General features: G+C 35.1%; 1 protein-coding gene across 7 annotated transcripts in view; it reads left to right on the forward strand.

The window, feature by feature from the left end:
* The window catches only part of LOC101889692 (uncharacterized), a 124929-nt gene that overhangs the window by 95491 nt on the left and 9136 nt on the right, over positions 1-20302 (forward strand). Inside the window, exon 1 of one of the 7 annotated variants that reach the window (XM_059132001.1) lies at positions 14752-14909. The exons of the other annotated variants lie outside the window; for them this stretch is intronic. The gene's annotated coding sequence lies outside the window, so the exon portion shown is untranslated. Of the gene's footprint in view, positions 1-14751; positions 14910-20302 lie in introns of those variants that run through there. 7 annotated transcript variants of the gene reach the window in all.

A 20302-nucleotide genomic window follows, 5' to 3' on the forward strand; every position in this document is an offset into this window, starting at 1 on the left:
GCTAATTATTTTGAAAAAAACAAAAATAAAATTTGTGCGTTAACAAGTATTTTTATACCCTCCATCATAGTAGTAGTGGAGTAGTTAAGTTTGTCATTCTGTTTGTAACACTTCGAAATATACATTTTAGACCCCTCAAAGTATATATATTCTTGATCAGCATAAAATTCTATGTCAATGTCCGTCCGTCTGTCAGTCTGTGGAAATCACTCTAGCTTCCGAACGAAATGAAGTAGGTTGATAAAATTTTACTCAAATGTGTATAATGTCTGCAAGACTTTTCGTCTTCGTATAGCCCCCACATAACGGTACCCCCGATATTCGGTATTTTGATGATTTTAGCGACATTATTTACCGGAATTGTTTTAAGTTTCGCATTTGAAGTTCGTAATGGATACTACAGCACACAACAGAAAATTATTTGTGCGGGTCCGCGTCTTCGTATAGCCCCCATATGACGGAACCCCCGATATTCGGTATTTTGATTTTTTTAGCGACATTATTTATTGGAATTATTTCACATTTTGTAATTGAAATTCGTAATGGATACTACAGTCTATGCCAGAAAATTGTCTGTTCAGGTTCACGTTTTATAATCCCCATGGTACCTCCCTATATTCGGTATTTTGATGATTTTAGCTACATTATAAACAGATTTTTTTCAAGTTCCGCATTTCAATATTGTAACAGCTTGTGATAAAAGTTGACTATGCAGGTCCACGTCGTCATATAGACCCTAATATACGGATACATTCGATATTTTTAAGATTTTAACAGAATTCTTAACGGATTTTATTTTTTTGAGAATTGCCAAATTTGTACCAAATGGTGGAGGGTATTTAAAGTTCGGCCCGGCCGAACTTACAGCTTTTTAATTGTTTTTATTTAGTTTTGGCCATTCCTAATTTCTTATGCTTCATTCAAACGTCATATTTCATTTTTTGGTGGAATATACCACATAGATAGGGACGATATTCTAAGTTACATACAAATATTAAGATGCGTAGCGTTACAGCAAATGATCATTCCATTGGATTCAAACAGGAGTGGTTAATAATTATACCCTTCAGCATGTACTTGTGTAAGACATTATAATAAAAGGTATATGCATGTATTACTACAACTAACTGGAAACAAAATATATTTTACGAATATCCTCTAAAATGTTCCTTAAAATCTGAAACCCTTTTGACAAAATTGATATAATTGAAATGCTAAAAATTACTTCAAAAATTAAACATTGTTCTTAGATGATAGATTGTTATTGCAAAGGTATTTTAATAGGGAGTCTGAATGTTGCCTTAAACGTCCTGTAATAGAGGGCCTAGTACCGGGTGATATAAAAAAACTGCAACAAAGTCAAACGCCATAATTTTCAATTTTTTTTTAATTTTAATTGAATGAAAGCAAAAAACGTCGGAAAAAGCATCAAATTTTAGATTAAGTTTATATTTGTTCGAATTGGTCACCTTTGGCATGAATTATGGCCTTCAAACGGCCAAGGCAACCGTCACACGCTGCCCGAATGTTGCTCTCTGATATTTTGGCCATTCCAGGCGAAGCGCTGTTGATCGACACTGGTATTTTTTTAGTGCCAACCTTGCCTTCCAAAATACTCTAGACACAATAGTCCAACGGATTGGTATGCGGGGTTTGTGGTGGCCATTGTGCGCTGGAAATGAAGAGAAGAACCTCATTTTGTACCCACTCTCGGGTGGCGCGTGCTGAGTGCGATAGTGCTGAGTCCTATTGGAATACCCAGGGTCTGCGGTCAAAATGTTTGCGTGCCCAAGGCTTTAATTAACCCTACAGAATATTTTCGGGGTAATATTCGGCATGCATTCTGATGCCACTATCGATTAATACGCGTGGAGGGCGACCATCACCATGCCGGCGCTTGAGTTCAGGTAGCCAACCAAAGGGGCACATTTTCAGTTGAACTCTTTGGCAAGTAAACACGATCATTTTGTTTCTTTACGAACAAAATCATAGAAAACCAAATTCGGCTGTTCACCACTTTCAGCCAAGCGAAGCAACGCTTTAGCTCTTTTGAGTCTATTTTCTGTTTTTTTTTTTTTTTTTTGTTGCGCTGTAAGTTCTTGCACTTTTTGGAATTTCAGTGGCGTTACCCCGAGCTCATTTTTCAATTTTTGCCAAATGGAATATTGCGATATGTTCAGCTCACGAGCCATTTTTCGGCCATCGCGACGCGTGTTTCTATCAAGTCGCTTCTTTATTTTTCGAACGATTTCTGCTGATGTTGTTGTTTTCCTTCGTCCATTTCCTTGACGTCGGGCTACGCTACTAGTTATGAATGGAATGTTACGAGACGCAAAATTTATTCACATTTAAATGCTGGAGTGCTCTAACGATAGCCCCTTGTGGTTTTCCAGCCAAATATAAAGAAATCGAACTATCACGCTTTAATTACATCACGAATAACTCTTTTTCTGGAAAATTCTCACCAAAACGCTATTGTACGCTTGTGAAGAATATAATGAGTTGTCACTGGAATAATTTTAACAGCCTTCGGACGAGTTGCTTAGAAATGACAGCAGTTTGAAATTGGTTGCAGTTTTTTCGTCTCACCCTGTATGTTTATGTCTAAGAATTGTCTTGGTTTTCCGATTCCGAACAATTTTCCTACACTGTCAGTCCCATAAGCACGACTGACACCCTCCTCAAGACAATATTTTACAATATTGGTTCGTGTGAGCATACAGTGACGTAAATTTCATAAGTGACATTTCATGTTTATTGATTTGGTAGTGATTTGTCTTTCAATACTAAAAGGTTTCCCGATTGAAAGAAAAATTCTATATTTAAGGACTTTTGAGGATATACAAGTTTTCACAAGGCGGAAGATATAAAAAGCATCAAATTTTAGATTAAGTTTATATTTGTTCGAATTGGTCACCTTTGGCATGAATTATGGCCTTCAAACGGCCAAGGCAACCGTCACACGCTGCCCGAATGTTGCTCTCTGATATTTTGGCCATTCCAGGCGAAGCGCTGTTGATCGACACTGGTATTTTTTTAGTGCCAACCTTGCCTTCCAAAATACTCTAGACACAATAGTCCAACGGATTGGTATGCGGGGTTTGTGGTGGCCATTGTGCGCTGGAAATGAAGAGAAGAACCTCATTTTGTACCCACTCTCGGGTGGCGCGTGCTGAGTGCGATAGTGCTGAGTCCTATTGGAATACCCAGGGTCTGCGGTCAAAATGTTTGCGTGCCCAAGGCTTTAATTAACCCTACAGAATATTTTCGGGGTAATATTCGGCATGCATTCTGATGCCACTATCGATTAATACGCGTGGAGGGCGACCATCACCATGCCGGCGCTTGAGTTCAGGTAGCCAACCAAAGGGGCACATTTTCAGTTGAACTCTTTGGCAAGTAAACACGATCATTTTGTTTCTTTACGAACAAAATCATAGAAAACCAAATTCGGCTGTTCACCACTTTCAGCCAAGCGAAGCAACGCTTTAGCTCTTTTGAGTCTATTTTCTGTTTTTTTTTTTTTTTTTTTTTGTTGCGCTGTAAGTTCTTGCACTTTTTGGAATTTCAGTGGCGTTACCCCGAGCTCATTTTTCAATTTTTGCCAAATGGAATATTGCGATATGTTCAGCTCACGAGCCATTTTTCGGCCATCGCGACGCGTGTTTCTATCAAGTCGCTTCTTTATTTTTCGAACGATTTCTGCTGATGTTGTTGTTTTCCTTCGTCCATTTCCTTGACGTCGGGCTACGCTACTAGTTATGAATGGAATGTTACGAGACGCAAAATTTATTCACATTTAAATGCTGGAGTGCTCTAACGATAGCCCCTTGTGGTTTTCCAGCCAAATATAAAGAAATCGAACTATCACGCTTTAATTACATCACGAATAACTCTTTTTCTGGAAAATTCTCACCAAAACGCTATTGTACGCTTGTGAAGAATATAATGAGTTGTCACTGGAATAATTTTAACAGCCTTCGGACGAGTTGCTTAGAAATGACAGCAGTTTGAAATTGGTTGCAGTTTTTTCGTCTCACCCTGTATGTTTATGTCTAAGAATTGTCTTGGTTTTCCGATTCCGAACAATTTTCCTACACTGTCAGTCCCATAAGCACGACTGACACCCTCCTCAAGACAATATTTTACAATATTGGTTCGTGTGAGCATACAGTGACGTAAATTTCATAAGTGACATTTCATGTTTATTGATTTGGTAGTGATTTGTCTTTCAATATTAAAAGGTTTCCCGATTGAAAGAAAAATTCTATATTTAAGGACTTTTGAGGATATACAAGTTTTCACAAGGCGGAAGATATAAAAAGTACTGCCCATTCATGTCTACAAATAAAGCCATGTCTTACTCCTTTCACCATTACACCATAATCCCAATTATAATTTAAACAAGTAAAAAGCAGCAAATTAATTTGAATACCATCCCCTATTTGGAAAGAATTTGAAAAATTTCAAAATACTTGCGGAAACTACCACTTAAATGAAAACTGTTATATAGAGGCTATACGAAAACGAGAACCTGCTTATAAAAAATTTATCATAGGCTGTAGTACCCATTACGAACTTCAAATACAAAATTTGATATAATTCTGGTGAATAATGTCGCACAAATCATAAAAATACAGAATATCGGGAGCTAACGTTATATGCGGGCTATACGTAGACGTGGACCTACAATAAAAATGTTTGTCATAGGCTGTAACTCCCATTATGAACTTCAAATACGAAATTTGAAATCATGAAAATACCGAATATGGTTAGGTACCGTTATATTGGGGATATACGAAGACGTGGACCTTCATACGGAATTTTTTCCATAGGTTGTAGTAACCATTAGGATATCCCAATACGAAATTTGAAACGATTCCGGTGAATAATATTGCCGAAATCGTCATAATACCAAATATCGGGAGCCACCATTATACGGGGGCTATACGAAGACGTAGATACAAAAAATGTTTGTCATAGGCCGTAGTACCCATTACGAACTTCAAATAGCAAATTTAAAATAATTCCGGCAAATAATGTCGCTGAAATCATGTAAAACCGAATATGGGGAGGTACCGTAAACTATGTATGTATGCAAAATTTCTCAATTCGTTCGAAAGTTAGCGTGATTACAACAGACAGACTGACATAACTAGATCGTCTTAGAATTTAACACTGATTCAGAATATATATACTTTGTAGAGTCTATTATGAATATTTCGAGGAGTTACAAACTGAATGACAATGTTAATGTACCCTCCATATAGTGGTAGAGGGTATAAAAAAATAACTATTTATAGGTCCTAATAGTTCCATTTGATTATTTCGGAAAACCCCATATGTGTAGATTGTGCAAGTTCAAAATAAACAATGCAACACCCCTTCTTCAAAATCAATAATGCAACACCGTTACGAATTAAAAACAAAAAAAAAAAAATTTAACTGTAATTTGACATGTGATTGTTGTTATGTTATCAAACAAATGACATACAGACAAATAGCGATTCTATTGCTTCGATAAGACAATAAAACGTTATCCATGGTCGGCAACCAACATGTATGAAGCGCGCATTCAAATGAAAGTTTGTTTGTCTCACTCAAACATCTGTTGTTTCGGTGGGCCAATGATTCATTGCCCTCTTGAGACAGTGTCATTCATTTATTTCAATTAAGATAACGTTCGGCCAGTCCGTCGGTCATCTTGACGATGCCTTGGGAATTCCACTTTAGTATTGCATACGATTGCTGTGTGTTGTTGTTGCTGATTTTGTAGGGTAATGTATTTTTTGAATGACTTCGGTATAAATCTCTATTTCAGCGATTTTATCGCAGCAAATAAATTTATATTTGCAACAATTAAATAAATTCCTTTAATTTGTTGAAGATGTGTTTAGAGAACGATTGTTGCTATAAATAATTAATATGAAGAGCTGTTGAATGCTGCTGGCTTTAATTAAATATTAAATTGAAATATATGTGGACGCATGGTGACAGTATAAATTATGTGTTGAATTGTTGATTTAGAAATAAAAATTAATAATGGTTTAATTGCTGCTATTAATTTTTTGTACCCCACATCATGAGATGAGGAGCAATTGAAAATTAATTAATATTTAGCTACCAAACATTCAGTTCATATAAATTGGGGTAAACAAAAACGGCGTTAAATAAATATTTTTGTGTTTTGGTATAATAAATAAAATAAAATTGCAAGACTAGAAGATTCTTGCAATTTACCAAAAATGTGAAGGAGGTGTTAGGGTCAGAATATAAGTATATTGTTTTTGGAGATTATCACATAATATTTAGGGGTTGAAATGGACCAAAAATAGATAATTTACTTGATTTTGCTCGACAGGTCGCTATTATACACCAATCGACGCGAAATTCCGCATCGGGCTAGAGTTCAGGGCTGGCCTGAAGTTACCGCTACATTGATGCTGATAGCCAAGATATTGGATATATAGCAATATAGGTACATTACAGGGTGAGATGAAAAAACTGCAACAAACTTCAGACTGCTGTCATTTCTAAGCCACTTGTCCGACAACTGTTAAAATTATTCCAGTGACCGCTCATTATATTGTTTACAAGCGTGCAAAAGCATTTTGGTGAGAATTTTCCAGAAAAAAAGTTATCCGTGATGGAATTCAAGCGTGATTTCTTAATATTAGGCTGGAAAACCACAAGTGGCTATCGGTAGAGCACTCCAGCATTTAAATGTGAATAAATCCTTTGTGTTTCGTACCATCGCCCTTTACCGTGATACTGGTAGCGTAGCCCGACGTCAAGGAAAGGACGGAAGAAAACAGCAACATCAGCAGAAATGGTTCGAAAAGTGTTAAGCGATGCAGTGGCAGAAAAATGGCTTGTGAGCTGAACATATCGCAATATTCGATTCGGCAAATATTGAAAAATGAGCTCGGGGTAACGCCATTGAAATTCCAAAAAGTGCAAGAACTTACACCGCAACAGAAAGAAAATAGACTCAAGTAAGCTAAAGAGTTGCTTCGCTTGGCCGAAAGTGGTGAACTGTCGAATTTGGTTGTCTCCGATGAGAAAACATTCGTTGTCCAGCAGTTTGTAAACAAACAAAATGATCGTGTTTACTTGCCAAAGAGGTCAGCTGAAAATATGCACCTTCGGTTGGCCATAACAGTCGACCGTGGCATCGGAATAAATGCCGAATATTATCGCGAAAATATTCTGGGTGATGTATTAAAGCCTTGGGCACGCACATATTTTGGCCCCACACCTTGGACATTCCATGAAGATTCAGCACGCGCCACCTAAGAATGATTACAAAATGAGGTTCCTCGCTTCATTTCCGGTGCACAATGGTCATCAAAATCTCCGGAAATAGACCAAAATACCGCAGAGCAACATTCAGGCAGCGTGTGGCGGTTTCATTGGCCGTTTAAAGGCCACAATTCGTTCCAAAGGTGACCAATTCGAACAAATCTAAACCTATTCTAACATTTGATGCTATTTCTGATATTTGAAAGTAATTTGATTCAATAAAATAAAAAAAAAAAATGTAAAAATGATGTCGACTTTGTTGCAGTTTGTTTTTATCTTACCCTGTATATATGCTAAAGAAATTAATCTAAGTTATTCCGCTTATAAGACAAGAACCGCTGAACTAATTTTTACAATTCTCATCAATTCGGAATTGAGTCTTGCCAAATAGGAACCAAACGTAAGAAAATCGCTTAAAAATATGCCAATAAAAAAGTAAATATTTTTTGTTAAATTTTTTCGAAATTTGTCTCTGTGAAGGGCTCAATAATATTATTTCAAAAACGAAATTTTCTCAAATTGATTTGGGCATAAGGGGCTTCCATCATGTTGTAGTGTATGGTCGGCCCCGCAAGACTATAGCCTTGGCTTACCTGTTCAATTATGTGGCCGGTTAATATTCAAAGACAGCTTTACTATCCGACATTTCCTCCATTTAATGGAACCTTCCTCAGACTTGGAATTGTTTCTCGCAAAATATCTTGATTGCAGGTTCAGGATTTTTGGCATGAAGGTGTACGAATCCAAAGAGGTAAGTTCGGATAACTAAATTAATATACCTTAAAACCGGAGCAGTTCGAAATCTTTCGAAAAAATTACCTCTCTAACATATGTCTCCAAACATATTGTGCAGCAAACATATATATGCCTCAAACATATATATTTCTCAAACATATAATACTAGCTGGCCCGGTCCGCGTTGCCGGCCTGTAGTTTTAGTCTTTAATGCAAATTTTGCATACCATAATATTTCACAAATCTAGCTCATAAAGGTGAACAAATTTTAATATAAATATTGATTCGACTAAATAGAAAAAAAATAACTATGGAAGGAGGGCAAAATAATTTCTGAATAGTCAAAGTTAATTACGCTTTTACACCCATTACCATAGCACCTCAAATTGCGCATTAGAGTCCCCAAAAAGTCTATGGTCTCGTTCATAGAAAAATTCAATGACGATTAAACAATACCCGAGTTGTTGTCCATTAATCGGTAAACATCACTATAGATCGGCGGGCCTGGGGACTATATGGGGACTGTACCAAAACATTTACGTATGTTGACATTTTTCTGTAAGATGGTTCTCTACTCACAAAGTAGCCTAAATACAGCAAATAATAGCCAAAATAGTTGAAAAATCAGGGATACATTTATAAAAGGGTTATACCAAAACGTGGCTCAACCAATATTCTCTTGGGGGTTACAAATTCAATAGAAAACAAAATTTTCTTTTCTGACCACCAATTGGATGTGAAAGTGGACTTGGGGATACTCCAATATGGGGACTTTACTTAAATAAATTCCTTTGTGGCAATTATCTGTATGGTGGTTCCCTACCCCAGAGTAGCATAAATACAATTATTAACCAAATCAATTAATGTATGTGGTCAAGACCAAAATGGGCCCTACTCTGAAAATTTCAATCTTTATGCGAAAAGGTTCTCTACCTCCTTAGAAACAAAGATGCCAAATAATGGCCAAAATATTAAAAAAGTGACCAAGACACCAAAAATAGTTTAAATCATACGATGGTTATATAAATATGAAATCGGGTTGTACCCTTATCCGTGAGTTATGATCGATATCATGACCTGCAAAAGCGATTTAAAGTATCTTGAATGTTTGGGAAGATTTTCTGGAAGGATAGAAATCCTTTTCTTACTAAGAGTTCCATTCGTTCTACTATTTTCCACCCTTTATATTGGGTATTTTTCTGATTGTACATTGGAGGATTATTGTGACAGGAAAGAAGTAGTTCCACGCTTTGAAATGAGCCCCATTAGGCTTTTTCGGTAAGTTTTGTTTGTTCAAATGTGTTCACATCTTCCAGCTGAACCACGATGTCGGCCCTTGAGTTGAAAGGTAGATGTCAGTTAACATCTTATTTCCCACTTATTTCATTTTTGGTGAAAATTTGTATATAGTGAAAAATTATTCTTTATTTTGTTCACAAAAAATTTACTGAATTCAATTAGATAATACAAATTGAAAAAAATTGACAAAAGAAGAATAACACAATGAAAAAATCTTCAACTTGTTCGCTGATTTTTTACAGCAAATGTTTAAAGATCCTTATATAGTTTGTCAATAGAATGTACTTCTATTTTAAAATTCGATTCCATTAAATTATTTCGACATCATCTATTCCGTTTCGCCACCACATAATTCGGTACAACACTTCCATGTAACTCGCCATCAATTTCATTTCTCAAGAAATCAAGTCAGTTAAATAAATTGGTATTAATATTTGAATTCAAAAATAAAATATAAAAAACACTACAAATGTACATTAGAAAAAAGTAAGTCAAAATGGAAAAAAATCATGCAAAATAAAACATTACTATTGTACATTTCAAAAGTCAAAATGAAAATGTTAATATATCTCATTTTTACGCGATTTTTTTGGATATTATCCTTTTCGAAGAGGAGACAATTCCGAATTTGTATGGATCGTTAAAATCAGTCCAGCGGTTCTTAAGTTATAAGCGTAGTAACTAACACAACTTTCTTTTATATATATAGATGTTTGGGTATTACAAGTAAATACATGCTTAGATGCAAGTATATGTATATGCTTGGATGCAGGTAAAGTTATGCGTGGATACAAGTACATATATGTTTGGATGTAAGCATATACAAACACATATATGATTGACCTAAGCATGTATATGCTTATTGTTGTTTTTATAAAAAAAAAACAACGTTTGTTTATTAGTTGAGAACGATGGTAATGTTTACCATGGGGTAAGGCAGGGAATACCTAGGTTTAGAAAAGAACCACCAATCCTCATCAGTTCCCTTGTTATTTGTCTGGGATATTTTCCCCAGAATTTATTTTAAAAATAACTTCTATGACAACAAACTTTTTTTACCCATTTGTTTTCTAAAATTCTTTTAGAAAATCCTATACATACATGGATCCAAACATATTTCGAACGTGTATTTTTTGCGAGTAGAAATGGATTGCCTTCAAGGTCAAAAGCCGTTATTTCAATAACACATTATTTCTAAAACCTTTTTATACACAATATGTTTGTAAAATATGTTTCAATGAATCGATGATCGGTCTCTGTTTGCTTCTTTTTTTCTTGTCATTACATGACTGCAACGAATAACCATTTCATATTAATTCTTATCCTCCACTTATTTTTATTACGAGCTATATCATCAAAACTTTGTCAATTACCCACTTCATTGACACAATTTTATCAGTTTCCCATAAAAAGTACTCTTCAATGGGCTTTCAATTATGAATGAAACATAAATATAGAAATCGACTAGATATTTATTTTGATGACTGTTTCTAATTGCTATCACTTGGTATTTATTTTATTTGCTTTAAAATATGACAATGAATTACGAGGACAGCTGATTCATTTCAAGTTCAAGGTTATCAATGTTGTTATTCCATGAAAATAAAATATGATAAGACGTGGGTTATGTCCAATAAGGCATGAGCAAGAGTAATATCCGTTCCACATTTGTCAGGGGAGTAAAAAAGAAAATTTAAAACATGTAAGCAAAGGCAATAGTAGTGCGGACCGATAACGTGACACCCTACAACACTACTATATGTTAGAAGCCCCCTTTTGTCCAAGTCCATTTTGAAAGGTTTCGCTTTTGATATTATGTCATAGAGCACTACCAAATATGACCCTAAGCTTTTAGATATTTATGCCCATATTTACGCACTCCGTTATGCTGTTAGTTGTTGTGGTCCATTTAACAGCTAAATATAATCCAATGGTCATCCAAAATGCTAGAATTCTTCACTGTCCTTAACTCTCTTCTCAGGCGTGTCGATTGGTTTCAATTGAGGGATCAGGAATTTTTTTATGTTTTTCGTTCATTTGGACCCCTAAATATTTTGCGATCATCTCCAAAAGCAAGAGGCCCCCCCATATATACAATTTTAGACACGAAATCAGCATAAAACCATTAAAGAAAGTCCTAAAGTCGGGCGGAGCCGATTTTATGATACCCTACACCACTTTGCTAATTTAGTTGAGCTCCACTTAAAAATTAAAAGTTTTTATGGGAGAATTTAATCATACACGCTATGATTATAATTATAATTTAAAATTCAAAGGACTAAATATGCCGAAGCATTTGTATCTTTTAAATTCGGACTTGTATTGCCCATTTGGTGCAAAATTAATTTGAAATCGGATAAAAATATATATGGGAACTATATTCAAATCTGAACCGATCTCGATAAAATTTGGCAAGGATATTTTTGAGCTGTATTTGATATATTTCCCAGAATAACGTTGTTACGGAGTGCATATTACGGCTGTGGGTAACAAATACAATAAATCGGATGAACAATATATATGGGAGCTATAACTATATCTGAACCGATCTTCACTAAATTTGGCATACTACCTTCTAGACTAAATTCGGTCGTATGTGCCAAATTCCATCCCATTTGGACAAATATTAGACGTTTGGTGCACAATAAATGGTAAATCGGACGAAGTTATACCAAAATCTGAACTATATCCAAATCTGAACTGATCTCGATAAAATTTAGCAAAGGTATTTCTGAGCTGCTTTTGATATTGTTACAGAGTGCATTTTACGGCTGCGGAGGACAAAAATAACAAATCGGATGAACAATATATATGGGAGCTATAGCTACATCTGAAGCGATTTCGGTAAAATTTGGCATACTTATTTTCAGGCCTAATTTGGTTGTATGTGCAAAATTCCATAATATTCGGGCTGATATTACACGTTTGGTGCACAATAATAGGCAAATCGGACGAAGATATATATGGGAGCTATATCTAAATTTTTACCGATTATCTCCAATTTCAATAGGGTTCGTCCTTGGGCCAAACAAATGTTGTTTGGAAACTTTCATCTCAATCGGATAATGAATTCGACCTGCATTTTGCTCACAAGAATACATGGACAGACGTAGGGACGGACGGACAGACGGACTGACATGCATAAATCAACTCAGAAAGTGATTCTATGCAGATCATCAAAAGGAACTATGGGTCTATCTCGTTTCCTTTTGCCTGTTACAAACAAATGCACAAAGACATAATACCCTGACCACCTTGTGGTGTAGGGTATAAAAAGCCAGAAGTTCGCCTTTTGTGTATTTCGGATATCACCTGTGAGTAATGTTGGTATTTTTTCACACAAAAGTAGTGGTCCATTCTACCCGCTGTCCTAAACTCTAACTTCTTGCGGGATTTCGTGTCCTTTTGTTTCTATTTGTGACCTTTTTAACGGCTGCAGAATCAAGAACATTTTTAGTTGTTGGTTCATTTGAACCCCTAAATATGTTGCAGATATCTTTGAAAACAATAGGCCTAGGCCTTCTGTGCCTAACCCTACCCTTGTGAAAGTTTTCGTGAGGATATAATGCAATATGTATATAATAACCCCAAGCTGTGTTGTTAGGTGAAAAAATGTAACAAAATATATTCTTCAATAATAAGTCAGATTGAAAGAATCGCATGCGTAAAAATATGAAAAAAAAAAATAAAAAAAATACTATAAATGCAATTTTTTTTTAAATTTTATACTTTTATGCCAATTTAGGATGCCCAAATTGACAAAAATTTGTCTAAATCGGTCCAGACATTCTTGAGATATAAGCATTCTAGCTAACCTCCCCTTCCTTTGTATATATACATTGTATATATTTCGCTATATATATCCGATATATTTACCATCGGCATCTACGTAACGGTCAGGATTGGCCTGTTCGTCTATTTGTGATTTCGCCGGGACTAAAAATATTCGCGGTTTAATGGACAATTTGACTTTAATTTAACACAAATGATCTATTTAATCCACTATTTACTAGCCGATGACCAAAATTGGAAGGCTTCTGCCGAGTCCTAAGCTCTAGCCCCATGCTAACTTCCGCTTCGATTGAAAATCAGGAAATTTTTCAGTTTTTGGTCCATTTCAACCCCTTAATATTATGCCATCATCTCCAAAAGCAATAGGCTTCTATTCTGGTCCTAGCCCCACCTCCATTCTAAATTTCGTGAAGATCGCGAGCAACCTGTAGAGTGATTACAAATTAACATGGACGGACGGATATCCATAGCTAGCTCGACTCAGTTCGGCGAGATAGGAAAATCTATATATACTTTCCTATGTGGGAAACCAATATTTCGAGGTGTTACATAATTTTTGGCCCAATCAAACTTATAATACCCCCAACACATTGTGTTGTAGGGTATAATAAGAAAAGCAGGTAATTATCACTTATACATTATACGTTCACAGTAAATGAAGTTACCACCTATTTATTTAAGTCCAATTTGTACTTTCTTGCTTCCAAAAAATCATATTTTTACCATTTAACACCCTTACACTTAGAAGATCCCCTTACCAATGAACATTCAATGGCTGGTTAGAAAAAAAGCGAAAATATATATGTTCTCAATTAAATTAACATCAAATTGTTCACTGAACCGCTTCATTGGAATTTTCCACACACACGCCTTTAAATATGGCCTAGAATATCATTGTTTGTTCTATTGAAAATAGAAAATGTTTTTCCAATGGTTCGATTTTGTTTTTCTTATTTGCAAACATTGCGTTGAAAAATACTGCAATTGTTTTGCAATTTTTCATTGCCTCTGTTCACAAAAAAAAGTTTCCATTGAATTTTAAAACACATAAAATCTCTTGAGCCGTGCAATAATATTTAATTCGAAAAGATAGCACTCCATTCTTTTTCAGTGAAAGAAAAAAACAATTGCAAAAAACATCCTTTAAAAAGTAAATATTTAAATAAAAAACTTTTTGAGGGGATTTTAATGTTTAGCAAACGTGAATTGTTGCAAAATTCTTGAAAATATGTTTATTCACTCATTCCCCTTAGGGGGAAAACATCTGCAAAAATCGTGTCTAGTATGTCAGTGCAAAACACCAAACAAACATATGTCTGGTGTTTCATTCATTGCTGCGGTATGCGTCAATTCTCAAGAATCTTATCAACATTTTAAGATGTTCTAGCCATTTCGTTTATGACGTAGTCACTTTTTTTTGATTTTCCAATGCACGGATATACATAGGTGTGTGTACGTGTAGTTGTGTGCAAATATGTACACACATTGCTCATTAGACTTTGACAGGTTTGATTTGGTACCAGGGTGGCTATGACTTTTCATATTGTACAATTAATTTAAAAAAATATATTCAATGGAATTTCGTTTAAAAAGCCTTCCAATGACTCAATAAAACATCAATTGTTGGCCATAGGCCGAAGAGTAAAGAAGTATTCGGAAAACTTGCTGTGGTATTTAAAGGAACTAGTTAAAGGATATTAAAGTGAACAAATATTTAAAATAGAATAAATAAATAAATTAATTAATTAACCATAATAGTGACATTATAAAAAGTATTTAAGGTAAATATGATCTTCTGAAAATTATTAAACTGAAACTAGAAAATGCATTTTTAAAAGTGATGGAAAACTATAATTTAAAAATCTTACTAGTATTTCAAGTGAGGAAAACGACAGTGTCGTAAAGAGACTCAGCTACATTGTCAGAGTTTTTTTTTTCTTGTTTGTCCGTCTTAAGTCTCTAGTATCGTGGACATTTTTATACCCTACACCACAAGGTGGTCAGGGTATTATGTCTTTGTGCATTTGTTTGTAACAGGCAGAAGGAAACGAGATAGACCCATAGTTCCTTTTGATGATCTGCATAGAATCACATTCTGAGTCGATTTATGCATGTCCGCCGTCCGTCTGTCCATGTATTTTTGTAAACAAAGTACAGGTCGCATTTATTGCCCGATCCAGATGAAATTTTGCAAAGATGTTTTTTTTTTGGCCCAAGGATGAACCCTATTGAAATTGGAGATAATCGGTCAAAATTTAGATAAAGCTCCCATATATATCTTCGTCCGAGTTGCCTTTTATTGTGCACCAAAGGTGTAATATCATCCCGAATTGTATGGAATTTTGCATATACACCCAAATTAGGCCTGAAAATATGTATGCCAAATTTGATCGAAATCGGTTCAGATATAGCTATAGCTCTCATATATATTGTTCATCCGATTTGTTATTTCTGTCCACCGCCGTAATATGCACTATGCAACAACAATATTTGGGGAAATATATCAAATACAGCTCAGAAATACATGTGCTAAATTTTATCGAGATCGGTTCAGATTTGGATATAGCTCCCATATATAACTTCGTCCGATTTACCTTTTATTGTGCACCAATCGTCTAATATTTGTCCAAATGGGATGGAATTTGGCACTTACGATCGAATTGAGTCTAGAAGCTAGTATGTCAAATTTGGTGAAGATCGGTTCAGATATAGCTATAGCTTCCATATATATTATTCATCCGATTTGTCATATTTGTTACCCACAACCGTAATATGCACTCCGTTACAACGATATTCAGGAAAATATATCAAATACAGCTCAGAAATATCTTTGCCAAATTTTATCGAGATCGGTTCAGATTTGGATATAGCTCCCATATATATCTTTATCCGATTTCAAACTAATTGTGCACCAAATGGGCAATACAATTCCGAATTTAAAAGATACAAATGCTTCGGCATATTTAATCCTTTGAACTTTAAATTATAATTATAATCATAGCGTGTATGATTGAATTCTCCCATAAAAACTTTTAATTGTTATGTGGAGCTCTACTTAATTAGCAAAGTGGTGTAGGGTATCATAAAGTCGGCCCCGCCCGACTTTAAGACTTTCTTTACTGGTTTGGTCAAGTAATTGATCCGAGTTTGAAGTAGCGTGTTCTCCATTGAAGGTGCTACATACGTGCCATTCAATTTTAGACATAAAATATGGCGGTCACAACGGTTTTTTCCATTTCTGATGCTCAGTTGATACAACCAATACCCTCAAACTTTATGCAACAAAATGAGAACTTAATTGAAAGCTAATGTATACAGCTTCAGATCTGCTTAAATGTTCACTATTCTAATAAGTTCCCTCCGTAATGTAAATACAAGTATATGTTGTAATTTCCCATCTACCCCAAAGCTGACTAAAATCAGGGGTTATCATTATATAACTGCTGTACCAAAAGGGAGACTTAAACCGATATTTTTTGCAAATAGCAATTCTACATTATTAAAACTCAAAATGCCAAAATTTTACAAAATTAAATAGAAACCAGTAAGGAAAGCTCAGAAGTCGGATGTGCCGACTATATGATACCCTACACTGCTATGCATTTTTAGTACAGCTGTCTTAAACGTAAGGTTTATATTGGGCATTTCTGAGCTCCAAGAGATATCTGGTACAAAATATGATTATGGTAGAGCGCATATTCCGAAAGTTGGAGATTCAAACACCAAATCGGATGAAACATATATATGGGAGATTTCACCAAATTTTAAGTATTAACTTCTTGAATGGGCTGAAATTAGCCATTTGGTGCACAAGAAACCTACAATCGGACGTATATATCTTGATAAAATTTGAATCATATATTGCTGGGCTGAATCTAATATCTGGTACTAAATATCATTTTTGTGGGGTGTATATTACGAATGTGAGGGACTTAAACACCAAATCGGATGTAAATTTGGAGAAATTTTCACCAATTTCAATAGGGTTCGTCCTTGAGCCAAACAACTTTTATTTAGAAAATTTAGTCTTAATCGAATAATAAATGCGACCTGCATTTTGCTAACAAAAAAACATGGACAGACATGGCTCACATTTTGAGTCGATGTATGCATGTCCGTCCGATATATCGACTCAAAATGTGATTTTATGCTGATCATTAAAAATAACTATGGGTCAATCTCGTTTTCTTCTTCATGTTACAAACAAATGCAGAAAGACATAATACCCTTACCACTATGTGGTGTAGGGTATAAACAGCAATGTGAAAATTAATAATTATCACTTATAGTATATACATTTTGAATATAATTTTCATGCAAAAACTACAAGTGAGGTAAAAAACGGCAACAAAGTCAAACGTCAATTTTTACATTTTCTGCCTGAAAAAGCACCAAATTTTATAATAAGTTTAAACTTGTTCGAACTGGTCACCTTTGGCACGAATTATGGCCTTCAAACGGCCAATGAAACTTTGGTATTTTTTAGTGCCAACCTTGCTTTCCAAAATACTCCAGACACAATAGTTCAACGGATTGGTATTCGGAGATTTTCGTGGCCATTGTGCGCTGGAAATGAAGTGAGGAACCTCCCTTTCTTGAGTGGTGTCTGCTGAATGCGATGTTTGCGTGCTCAAGGCTTTAATAAACCATCCTCAATATTTTTGCGGTAATATTCGGCATTTATTCTGATGCCATGGTCGATTAATAGGAGCAGAGAGCCACCATCGGCTGTTATGGCGGCCCACTCTACACTATTATTATTATTTTTTTTTTTTTTTTTTTTTGTTTACAGTCTATTTTCTGTATTTCTATTTATTTCTGTTGCGGTGTAACTTCTAGCACTTTTTTGAATTTCAATGGCTTTACCTCGAGCTCATTTTTCAATATTTGCCAAATGGAATATTGCGATATGTTCAGCTCACGAGCCATTTTTCGGCCACGGCGACGCGGGTTTCGATCAAGTCGCTTCTTACCCTTTCGAACCATATCTGTTGATGTTGCTGTTTCTTCCGTTTACTTCCTTGACGTCGAACTCCACATTTAAATGCTGGAGTGCCCTAACGATAGCCACTTGTGGTTTTCCAGCCAAATTTAAAGAAATAAAACTATCACGCTTGAATTCCATTACGAATAACTTTTTCTGGAAAATTCTCACCAAAATGCTTCTGTGCGCTTGTAAACAATATAATGAGTTGTCACTGGAATAATTTTAACAGCTGTCGGACGAGTGACTTAGAAATGACAGCAGTCTGAAGTTGGTTGCATTTTTTTTAATCTCGTTCTTATTCTTGATCGGCGTAAAATTCTAAGATGATTTAGCCCTGTCCGTCTGTTATAATCACGCTACAGTCAAAACGAATTTAGATAGGAAGCTAAAATTTTGCACAGATCTGTCTTTTGTCTGCAGGCAGGTCAAGTTCGATATCGTATAGCCCCTACATAAGCCGTTTTTTGTGTGTACTTTATCTCCTGGAAGAGAATTATCCATATGGGTACACGATATCGTATAGCTCTTATAATTTTTCAATGAAATTGTCTGAAATTCCACACAAGGAGTTCCTTGCATATATACTTCCTCGTACATATATATAGCTCTACGATATCATATATCCCCACACTTTTCAATGGAATTGTCTGAACTTTTACACAAGAATTTTTTTTGTGAGCACTTTATACCTTGGAAGAGAATTATTTATATAGGTTGTGAGTACATTATCACCTGGAAGAGTTGTCTATAGAGCTCCACGATATCATATATCCCCTATATAGCGGTTACACCCGATATTCGGTATTTTGATGATTTTAGCCACATTTTCCAACGGAATTGTCTGAAGTACGCACAAGGAGTTCTTTGGCGATTTGGCCATTTCAGCCAAATGTTTCAATTAAATTGTCTTAAAATCCACAAAAAAGGGTTCTTTCTGAGTACTTTACCCCCTAGAAGAGAATTGTCTACGTAGGTCCACGTTTTAGTATAGCGCCCATGTAACGGTACCCCCAGATATTCGGCATTTTCATGATTTTTGCGACATAATTCACCGTTCGGAACCGTTACTACAGCCTATGACTTATACATTACTAATGAAGCACCATGTCTTCATAAAGCCATGTAACGGGTTTCATTTAAGCGGTATTTTTTGACAGATTTTTTTTTTTTTTTTTTTGTAATTTTTCGTTTGGCATTGCTGCTTTATTATTTGCCTTTTTCTCTAAATGCAAAAAGGGGGTTTTCCTTCTAATACCATGTAATTTTGAAGACGTTAATTGGTTACGCGCCTGAATATAAATCAAGCAACATAATTGGCAACAAATTCTTTAGGGTCGGTTAATTAAAATAAAATTTCCCTCTTCAAATTGAAAATATTTGATCCGTGATAAAAAGGATTTCCTAATTTGTCTATGCTTCGCCGGCTTTTATACCCATTGAAGGTCAATTTAACACGTCAATTAAAATAATTTGCCATTCACACTGTTTCGTAATTAGTCAATCGATAACGTTTTCATTTCGACTGATGCCCCAAACCATTGAATTGAATTTTAGTTGCAATATTGAAAATAAACTCACATTATAATATATTTGCATTTACATCCTCTGGCCGGTGGCAAACACTCAAATTCAATTTCCCCTTTTCGGGGGGAGAGAGGCGGGATTTATGGTTGGCAGTTCATCAAATTCAATTCAATTAAAATTAACAAACTTAAAATACTATTTGTTTAGCGACGACCAGCGTTTAGCATAATTTTCGTAATAAAATTGTATCGAACAAATGAATTTCGATACATCCGTTTATTGGTTATGGGTGGAAAATACAATTTACTGTCGATTCGATTGAATTCAATTAAAACAGAATTTAATGTAATCAAAGGTCAATAAACGTGCGTCATAAACGGACCATGGACAAACATGGTCGTATGTACGCCTAGAGGCAGGATGAACAGTAGCGTAATTAAAATTGAATTGGAACACAATTTCTTGTTATTTAATTATGAAAATAATGAGATACAAATAAACATTTTGACACATCTAAATAATTGCCAAGCAATTGTATAAAAATTTATTTTAATTTAGCAATTTTTGTTGCATAGATTTAGGCGTATTTTTATGGAACCAATACCATTAACCAACCCGCTGTTTTATTTGTTGTTCATATTTGATCTCATCTTTAGTGTATAT

This window comes from Musca domestica, unplaced genomic scaffold (assembly GCF_030504385.1).
Source record: "Musca domestica strain aabys unplaced genomic scaffold, Musca_domestica.polishedcontigs.V.1.1 92, whole genome shotgun sequence".
Classification (NCBI taxonomy): Eukaryota; Metazoa; Arthropoda; class Insecta; order Diptera; family Muscidae; genus Musca; species Musca domestica.